Below are 9,691 nucleotides of genomic sequence, written 5' to 3' on the forward strand. Positions count from 1 at the left end.
GGGACCCCGAAATAATTGAAAACAGTGGCAACAATCTGAGGTAAAACAAAGTAATTTACTAAATACGGTATCAACAGAATTTTATAAGGAGAGAGAATGTGAAATTGATGGTGGATCGGCCTTACCACAACGCTGAGATGAGAAGCGCAGGCAGAGAAGCGCAGGCGAGAAGCGCAGGCAGAGAAGCGCAGGCAGAGAAGCGCAAGCGAAGCAGCGCAGGCAAAGAAGAGAGCATCAGGTGACCTTGCCGGGAGTTATATCTCCTCGCTGACCGCAAAGCCCCCTGGGGAAACGTAGCTGCTCTTCTCCGCTGGACAGGCACCCGGAACTTGAGCATCAGCAGTCAAACCCCCAGTGCATTGCATGATGTTATGATGTGGAATACTGATAATGAAAAATCATGAAACCATGACAGTCATGATGAACAGGAGCTCATCATTTCCAATTTAAATTTTCTGCAGAATATCTCCTTAATACTAATATATTAAAAATGAAATACTGACAATCTAAAACAAGTGCTTACCAGTCAAGAAGCACTGAAAGAGAACTTTTTCTTTTTTAACGAGAAATAGAGAAAATTGTGCCTTGTGCCCGATGTGGGCACCTGTAAAGCAAGGGTTTCCTTCACCAATGAAAAACACATTGCTGCAGAACGTGTCTGATACAAGAGCTCCAGCACGTGACCTCTAGGATGGCAGTGGACAGATTGAGCCTATTCAGCTTTCTCACCTCAAGGCACAAAAGCAGACTCAGGACTACAGAAGCTACTCTATTAGAGCTGAGTGAAAATCTTTGATGAAATTTAAACGCAAATCTTCTGCCTTGAAAACAACGACCACGGCCAACAACATCAAAGATGTAACTTACAACAGGAGGGGGGAAAAAAACCACCTCTACTCCTAGAAAGGCAAGAGCACGATGTAAACGATGACCACGTTCTTGCACGTGTTACAATCAGCTGCTACTTACTAGAGGCAAAGACCCTTCTCTTTTCCATCGCCCATGAGAAGTGCTACCAGAGGATCCAATTGTATTACAGACTTGTTTTCCACTTTGATTCCTTCCAGGGCAGGTGTGCCACGTGTCTGCTGCGAACATGTATGTATGTCGTTTAATTGACTCTACAGTAGGAGCAGAACGAACGGCGGAAGGATTTTTCCCAGATGGTTTTGGTGAACTCCTTTATCCCATTCGTGTAAACACGGCGCGTGTTCCGGTTTGCTGAGCTGTATTTACACCCTACGCTCAGTACAAAGTCTGAATGTTTAGTTAGCCAGAAGATTGTTTCCATCCTGTGATTCATTAGGTCCCTGTGGTGCCCTCAACTTCCTTTATTTTGTACAATCACAAACTATATTAGTTTGTCTTATTTTGATAACCCCTCTAATTAATGTCCTGCACAGGAAACTTTATTACTGTTTTAAAACAGACTCATAAAACAAGGGCTTTTTTCCCTACTGGGGTGGCATAAGTGACAGTTGCATATAACTTTGTGATCAAGAGTGAGCAGTGTTTCACACTGCTTATTTATACGAGTGGGCAATTTCTGTTAATGAACGCGCTGGTTGGAATTCTTTCTTTTGTAAAAGGAATGTCAGAAATCCTACAACTGTGCGGATAAGGTTACAAGTGGAACAGTTCAAAAATGCAGTAAACAAACCTGAAACTGCACGGCGTGAGAACAGCGGAGAGGCTGCATGCATTAAAACCCAGTTTGCGAATGAATGACGAGTGGGATGGATTTGGTTTTTAGTAAAGGTTGTAGCAGTAGGATGGAAAGAACCAAAAACTATCTGTCTGCGTTTCTCCTTCAATATGCCATGTTTCCTAGCTCTTTCCCCCACTGCTAGTGTCTTTTTCTCTGGACACGCAAGCGAAAGTGAGCTGTCCCTCCTCCTCCTCCTCCTCCTTTCTTTTCTAACTGCAATAAAAGGATTAAGTGAAGCTGGGAAGCAAAACCAGCTCATCACACTTGTGCAGAAAATGTTTGGCCCTTTGAAAACAGAACGTTCACAGCACTCACACTGAAGTACTTGGCGTTTCATACCAATAAACCTGTCCTTACAGTTGTCTCTGCATTTTCATCATTCCTTTTTACAGCTCTGCCAAATGACTACCCAATAATTAAAGTCCTTACAATAAAAAACAACGTAATCCATATTTCTTACTTCTAGGGATGTGAGGTACTGCTGAATCTCTGCATCTCACTGCAGGCATCCTATCCATGAATTACTGACGTAGGCTTAAAACATCTCAGTCTTCCAGCACGGTTTATTCACCCATGAACCTGTGTTCTGTGAGATCAAAGGACTGATTCTCAGTCAAGTGTATGGTCTGTGTAAAAGCTAATTATTTTCCAACAGTAATGAATCAAAAGAAAATAGAAATGTCAGTATGCAGTGTCTGTAGATGAAGATATGCGGTGTGAAAGTTAAATCATACTAAGAAGAAAGCAAGTGTGGAATGTTAGCATCTATTACATAGCAGCACAAGTTACATGAAATCAAGTTCTTTCATAGGAAGACAAAGGCAAATGATAGAGGGAAAAAAAAGCAGCCAACAAAACCAGATACTGTGTTCAACATGATTTGTGCTATTGAAGTTCCTTTAAGTTGCTACTATCGCATTCTAAAAAGCCGAGTGGGTTTCACTTAAATCATTTGACATCAATTGAAGAGATCAGAATCCATCTTCTAGCAGACACACTTCAGCTGACAGGGAGTAAACCACAGCTCCATTAACATGAATTCTGTCATTCATGACAGCCTCAGCGATGACTTATCACAGTTTACAAAGAATTCCAGTGGAGAAAACGTTTAAAGGAAGTAGTCCAGGGCTGCTGCAATGTGCTGTGGCAGTCTTTCACAGCTAGATAAGGTTACTTACCAGTACTTGGGGACTTCTGATCTCGGCTGTTTATGAGCACATTTATATTTTTAGTATACATATGTGCAATTTTTCGTGTCCCCTTGCTGAACTCTTTGCTACCGTTAAAATGTCTTTCAGTGGGGAAAACCAAACCTATGCCCTTCTCAGACATTATCCAGTATTTCAGAAACAAAATAGAATAGAAATTCAGATGTAGTGCTAACCTGAATTCTGTGAAAGCAGGTATCTGGACTACCACTACCACATTGTGTCCACCCTGACACAGAACCATTGATCACAATCCTTTGGCTGCATCCAAACCAATTCCTAACCCATCGAACAGTCCATCCTTTATATCCACATCTCTCCAATTTAGAGAGAAGGATGTGGTGAGGGACCATGTCAAAAGCTTTGCAGAAGTCCAGGGTTTCATCCAGGGACCATCCACTGCCCTTCCCCCAGCCACCCAAGCTGTCACTCCATCATAGAAGGCCACCAGATTGGCCTTCCTAAGGGTCTAATAGATCATTACAAGAGATGATGCTTTGAAACCTGTATCTCATGGAACTTAAAACCACGAAACCTATCTGCTTGTCCTACACACCTCCCATTTCTGATGGGCTGCTCCAGCACTGCTGTATCTTCTTGACCACCTATATGCATCTGACAGTTTGCACAGCCTCTTCCCTACAGCCCCGATGACTTGGCTTCAAGTTGTGCCAGGGGAAATTCAGGCTGGATGTTAGGAAAAATTTATTTTCTAAAAGAGTGTTCAGGTGCTGGAATGGGCTGCCAGGGAGATGGTGGGGTAACCGTCCCTGGAGGTAATCCAGAAACATTTAGATGTGGTACTAAAGGACGTGCTTTGGTGGGAAATATTGGTGGGAGGAGGACGGTTGGACTGGATGATCTTGGAGGTCTTTTCCAACCTTGGTGATTCTATGATTCCATGAGTGTTTCTCCATGGCCCCAAGGCAGGAGTTGTCCTCCAAGGAGGGGAATGTGCAGACCCCAGCAGGTTGTGCAGGTGACCCTACTACACCTTTTCATGGAGTGCAGCCTTTGGCATGAAAATAATCACAGGTGTGAAAGAAGCCTAAGGAGAGTCAATTAACTTTGAAAGTAGAAAATGCAGCGAAGGATAAAAGCCAGTGGAAGGCATCTGCTGGTCTCCAACGTAATGACAGACAAAGGCAGAGAACTGAGGCAATCACAGAATCACAGAATCACCAAGGTTGGAAAAGACCTTCCAGATCATCCAGTCCAACCACCCACCTATCACCAATAGTACTCACTAAACCAAAGAATAACCCATGGGAACTGGAAGGGACATGGGAACATGAGGATCAGCAAGTCCAACCACTGATTCCACAAACTCCACCACCACTGACACCCCAACTCCAGACTCCATAAGTTAAAAAACAAATCAAAAGAAACAAACAAAAAAAAAAATGCTGCCCTCACCACTGTTTCACCCAACAGTTCTGTCCACAGTTTTCTGGTTTCACTGGCACTTGTTCCATATAGTCCATACTAATACATCCTTAATGAGGAATTCTTATGATTTTTTTTTTTTTTAGAGCAACTCTACCAAAAACAGAAAGATAATACAATGTGCAATCTTAGTGCAAAGAAAATACAAATTACACTTTTCTAACTTTAATCTAGAAGAGAAATTTGCACCAAAATACCTGCTTCTGTTGCAGAGCTAAAGCAGGTGCCTGAAAATAAAATACTGAAGGACTCCATACTGAATTTTGTTACTGAACATTCAATGTGTGCTGGCTGTAATGGAAGAAGCAGCTCAAAGAAGCCTTGCTCCATTTTGAATGGTACCTTAATAGTTTGTCCCCTGCTGATTAACATCATTTTGAATTCTCTGCTGGAACATTTTTCATGCAGGTACAATTTTCTTTGCAACCATTTTCCTCTACCTCTTTCCTCTACTGACCCATAAGGGGCATTCCAACTTTGATTGGAACTCCAGTCTTAGTTCACATAATTGAATACAGTTTAAGAGTTAATATTAAGGCATCTATAAATTCATACAGATCAGTTATTGAACAAATACTATTGGTCAACAATCAACTTGATTTCAAACAAACTTACATTCGTTGTGCTCTTTTAATAAACCATGCTTGAAAAAAATATCCACAGAGTTTTTCTATTCAGTTGGTTCTTTTTTATATCGCTTGATATGCAACTAGCAAAACACTTTCATAATTAAAATATATGCAAAAAAAATCAAGTTCCTTTTAGTATTCTAACTGACACAAATCAGATGCAACTCGACACCCAAAGTTTATAACTATCTCCTTGATACTCAAAGCCCAGACAGCCATCACAGAGTCCCTTTATTAGACAGTTAGGGAAATAAATTTCTCAGGAGGCGATTCATCTCATCGAATGCAGAAACTAATTTTAGGATGATGTGCATCATTCTCTGGAGATGCTCATTTCCTTCTACACGTTGCTATATAGTTCTAGCACAATTTAACTTAATAAAAAGTAGTATTTCTTATTACTTATTACTTATTACACATAGTTTGAAACATAAAAAGATTGCTCATAAAATGTGACACAGACTAAAATAAGACTGGTTTTTAAGGATTTGACTTGTTAGTGCAATCATTTGCTATAGCAGCCAGACCTCATAAAGTATACATTGGATTGATATGGTGACCATATAAGTCTGTCCAAATCAGACTCTGATTTAATAGAGTTCAGATCAAATTTGAAAATAGGAAGCTGGAACTATAAACCTCAGAGATATCAGAAGTCAACCAATCAAAGGTAATCAAGCTGGCTTATTTTTGAATTCAGAAGCTCAAATCTGGACTTAATCAACAAGTATGTGCTCTTCTCACAACTGTTTACTAAGAAATATGTGCATGATGTGCCAGTCCTACTTCAGGCATAAAAGGAGTTTCTACAGTTTAGCCTTACACATGACAAAAAAGACATGAATTTTGAGAGGAAATCATTAAATTACATAATGAGAACTGTGTAGTCCATTAACATGAATGGTATGATTAAATCTATGTAGTAAGCAGTACATTTCCAGGCAGTTCCAATTACAAGACTAGTTTTCCTCTCGTGCTGCATATACCCACATGAACATCTATCTCTAAAGTGAAACACTGCAAATACTTACTAACATCCCAGCAAGGACGTGCAGTTGTAAAGGATGCCGAATGTGCAAAGATCCCTATCAGAAACCCAGAGCATGTAAAAAGCCCATGATTGAAGAGTTCCGGCGTGCCAATGTCAGAGGTCAAAACAATGAGCTATTAAAGATACTTTCACTTCCTCAGAAATAAAGTGCTGTCTTGGGCTCGGAGGTGAAAGGTTAGAAAAGCTGTTTATCTGACGCTCTGTTCCCATTCTTCCTTCTGTCAGGAAATCCTGCATGCTCCTACACCCTGCTCAGGGTTCTCCAGGGGTCACAGACTCCTGACACAAATGCCCAGCATTGATTTAAGTGCAAAGACCACTTGGCCACAGGTTGTACTTTCTCAAAAAGCACATTTTGCCATAAGGATCTGCTAAGCTTAGGTGGAAAGCAAAAGCACATTATTGCTGAAGGAAGAGTGAAGCCACAGCCATCAGTTTTCATAATCCAAGTTATTATACAGTTATTATAGCTAGAACAAAAAAAATCTAAATATATGGCCTGGAGCATATATTTCCCACTGTTTAACCAGTGGGAAACATGTGGAGAAGGAGAAGAGGTTGTTCCCTCTCCCAGAGCCTAATAAGAAGCGTGGTAAGCAAAGGAGCCACAGCACAAGGTGCTGGGTGATGCAGGGAAGGGGATACATGCTGAAGGGCTTGAGGTATGAACACAGAACAGCCACCCAGGACTGGGAGGGCTGTGGACGTGGTCATTGCCATGCAGGAATGTCTGCAGGGTTAAGTGCAAAGCTGAAGGAAAGCACTCACCTGAAGGCAACAGGGGAGACTCAATTATCAACACTTCTCTGTGGTCTGCCCCATTCTGAATTGTCTCCGTTTATAAAAGTCTATACATCTTGTTACTGTTGTTACCAAACCTACCTCGAAATTCAGAAACACCTTTGGATTGCTGAAGGGCTCATTAAAAAGCAGAAGATCTGTAAAGAAGATCTAGGAGCTCACAGCTCAATGCTTTTGCTAATCAAAGGAATGGCCATAAATAAATATTAGTTACAATAACCTAGTATTATTTGTATTTATTAGTTCCATTCACACGCACGTACTGGTGACTGCAGCTGAAGAACCACTCTATGAGGAGAAGCACAACACTTTATGTGTGCTAAGGCACAGGTGACTGAAAGGACTATACCTTCCAGTACCCAATGCCAGATGGCAAACTCATGCTGTTGTCTGAAACACGAGCACTAACCTATCCATAAAATGTTTTTAAAATAAAAGCTATGGTGAGGTTCAGATTTCAGAACCACCTCTGCAATATTCAAAACCACCTCTTTTTTTCCACAATTTCTTTTTTCAGTAATTTCTGTTTATTTATACAACACTTTCATTGGCTTTCAATGAAGGAAAATATTTACTACTTCCAAATAATTTTTGACAGAAATCAAAACACTGAACAGTAAAAATATTTAAACAGAAATATTAAGCAAATAATAACGCATTCACAACAAGGAATAAAAGAGAAAAATTCCCAATGAGCTCTTCAGATACTAGAAATGTTTTTAAGAGTTTAAGATTTTTAACAGAAAAGAAACGCATCAGCGTCATTCCCAGTGGTAGGAGGATTTTCAGCTATCACACAAATACAACATGTAACCATAAGTGAGGTGAGCACTACCAATATGCAAGTGTAGCAGTAGCTTCTTCACATTACTGTGGGCAGAACATCACTCACCATTTCTGCATGTTATTTGGTCCTAAAACCAGAACGATCTGTTCTTAGTCATTTGATCATGAAAGCTGCATGATCAGAGCAGAGCCTGTTGTACTGGTTATGTTCTTACCAGATTTATCAGCTGAGTGTGGACGATGTCTTCCACCAAGATGGCAGACTCGTGGAGCGGCCGACGAGCATCTCCCAAGGAAAACCTAAAAGAGAGAAGTTTATTGCAAGGTTATGAAAAGGACTTAAAAAGGAACCAGGTAGGTGGTCTTGAGTGAAATAAAAACATCTGAGTAAGAACAAGAACGAGCTTAATGCACCTGTACACCATATGGAAATGGGTCACTGAGTGTGTTGCAAGAAATATAAATCTAAGTAATGTGATTGAAGGGACAAAAAGGCTTTAAGAATGTATTCTGAAGTAAATGGTGACTGGGGAAAGTCAGTTTGTAGGAACATCTTAAAAAAAAAAAAAAAACAGTAGGCAAAGCTGTAACATGGGTCCACTCAGAGTATACCTGTATTTGCAGCCCCTTTCACCTACACAATTAGCAAATAAATGTGTTCAAAGGTAAAAATAATTTTATTCCAAGTAGAAATGTTAGTGATTAAATATGGAAAGACTCACTATGAATTGAGAGGCTGTTAAAGTTTGCCTCGCAAGACTGAATGACAGGAGGCCAGATGGAGATAGCAGTATTAACATCACAAGAGAAAATTTGAAATATCCGAGACATCTAAATGAGACTGACAGATTTATTTCTTGTAACTGAATTCATTCAGACCGACAGCTGAAGACCCAGTGAAGGTCTCACAGTGTCCCAAACATCTGCAGTTGCTCAATTTGTGCACCCAACGCTCACTCCTACCCACTCCAGGTCAGTGAGAACAGAGCTGCTCATGCCTCCACTGGGTGGTTGAGCCACACAACCTATTACAGGAGGACACTATAAAAAAGTACCACTGATGTTGCCTATTTAGTCAGCCCCTTCTATAAATGATAAAGGATTAATGAACATCAAAAATCCTTCAGTTTCCTTATCTCAGTTTTTTGACTTATATAAAAATGAAGGACACGTTTTTCCACGTTATAATGAACAGAATCAAGAGCCAACTCAAGCGTTCCTGTAGTAAATGTTAAATGTTGCCCTGCTACTTCTGAAGGAAGGAGCAGAGAAACATGACAGCGATGGAAGAAAGAAGTGGTAAGAGACTCGTTCAATACTGACTGATGACTTGGATGGGGGCACTGGGTGCACCCTCAGTGAGTTTGCAGATGGCACTGAGCTGGGGGGAAGCATCGATCCGCCTGGGGGCAGGAAGGCCCTACAGAGGGATCTGGACAGGCTGGATAGCTGGGCTGAGGCCAATGGAGTGAGGTTCAACAAGGCCAAGTGCTGAGTCCTGCACTTTGGCCACAGGCCTCATGTAACAGATACAGGCTTGGGGCAGAGTGGCTGGAGAACTACGTGGAAGAAAAGGATCTGAGCAATTTGCTCAGCTAACTTCCCACCTCCCATGTGTGCAGCAGAGGGCTGGTGTGGAGCTCTGCACATCACAGCTTTCCTCACAGCTCAACCTGGCAATGGGAACAGCCCAGTGCAGGTCTGGTGTCTGTTCTGTGCCCTCCAACAGTCTGCAACCAGCACACTATTCTTGAAATGTGTTTGTTCCAGCAATGGAAGACTCAAGAAATGAAGGGAACTCATGAAATCCAAGCCATCAGTCATTCCATAGACTTGTTTCACTTCCCACCCATTTCAGCTAAATTATTTTTAAAACTTAAAACTGTTAATTCCCAACTAGTGGCAATTAGGCCTAACAAGAGCTCACTGAAAACACCTTACCATTCCACTAGTCTCAAAACAAAAAAAGCAATTCCAGCCTTACATCATTACAGCAATGAAAGGCCGCTCGCTGTTCTCAGATATTTCCTCCAGGCATTTAAAAAGAAAAAAGAAAAAAAAA

General features: G+C 41.1%; 1 long non-coding RNA gene across 1 annotated transcript; it reads right to left on the bottom strand.

Annotated features, from left to right (window-relative positions):
- Window positions 1–4,432: 4,432 nt before the first annotated feature.
- On the bottom strand, window positions 4,433–9,106 carry LOC116216367. The gene is made up of 2 exons (XR_004159031.1): window positions 7,845–9,106; window positions 4,433–7,757 (listed from the first exon to the last, which is right to left on the bottom strand). It is a non-coding gene; the product is annotated as an uncharacterized LOC116216367 (long non-coding RNA).
- Window positions 9,107–9,691: the final 585 nt, after the last annotated feature.

Source organism: Meleagris gallopavo, chromosome 2 (assembly GCF_000146605.3).
Source record: "Meleagris gallopavo isolate NT-WF06-2002-E0010 breed Aviagen turkey brand Nicholas breeding stock chromosome 2, Turkey_5.1, whole genome shotgun sequence".
NCBI lineage: Eukaryota > Metazoa > Chordata > Aves > Galliformes > Phasianidae > Meleagris > Meleagris gallopavo.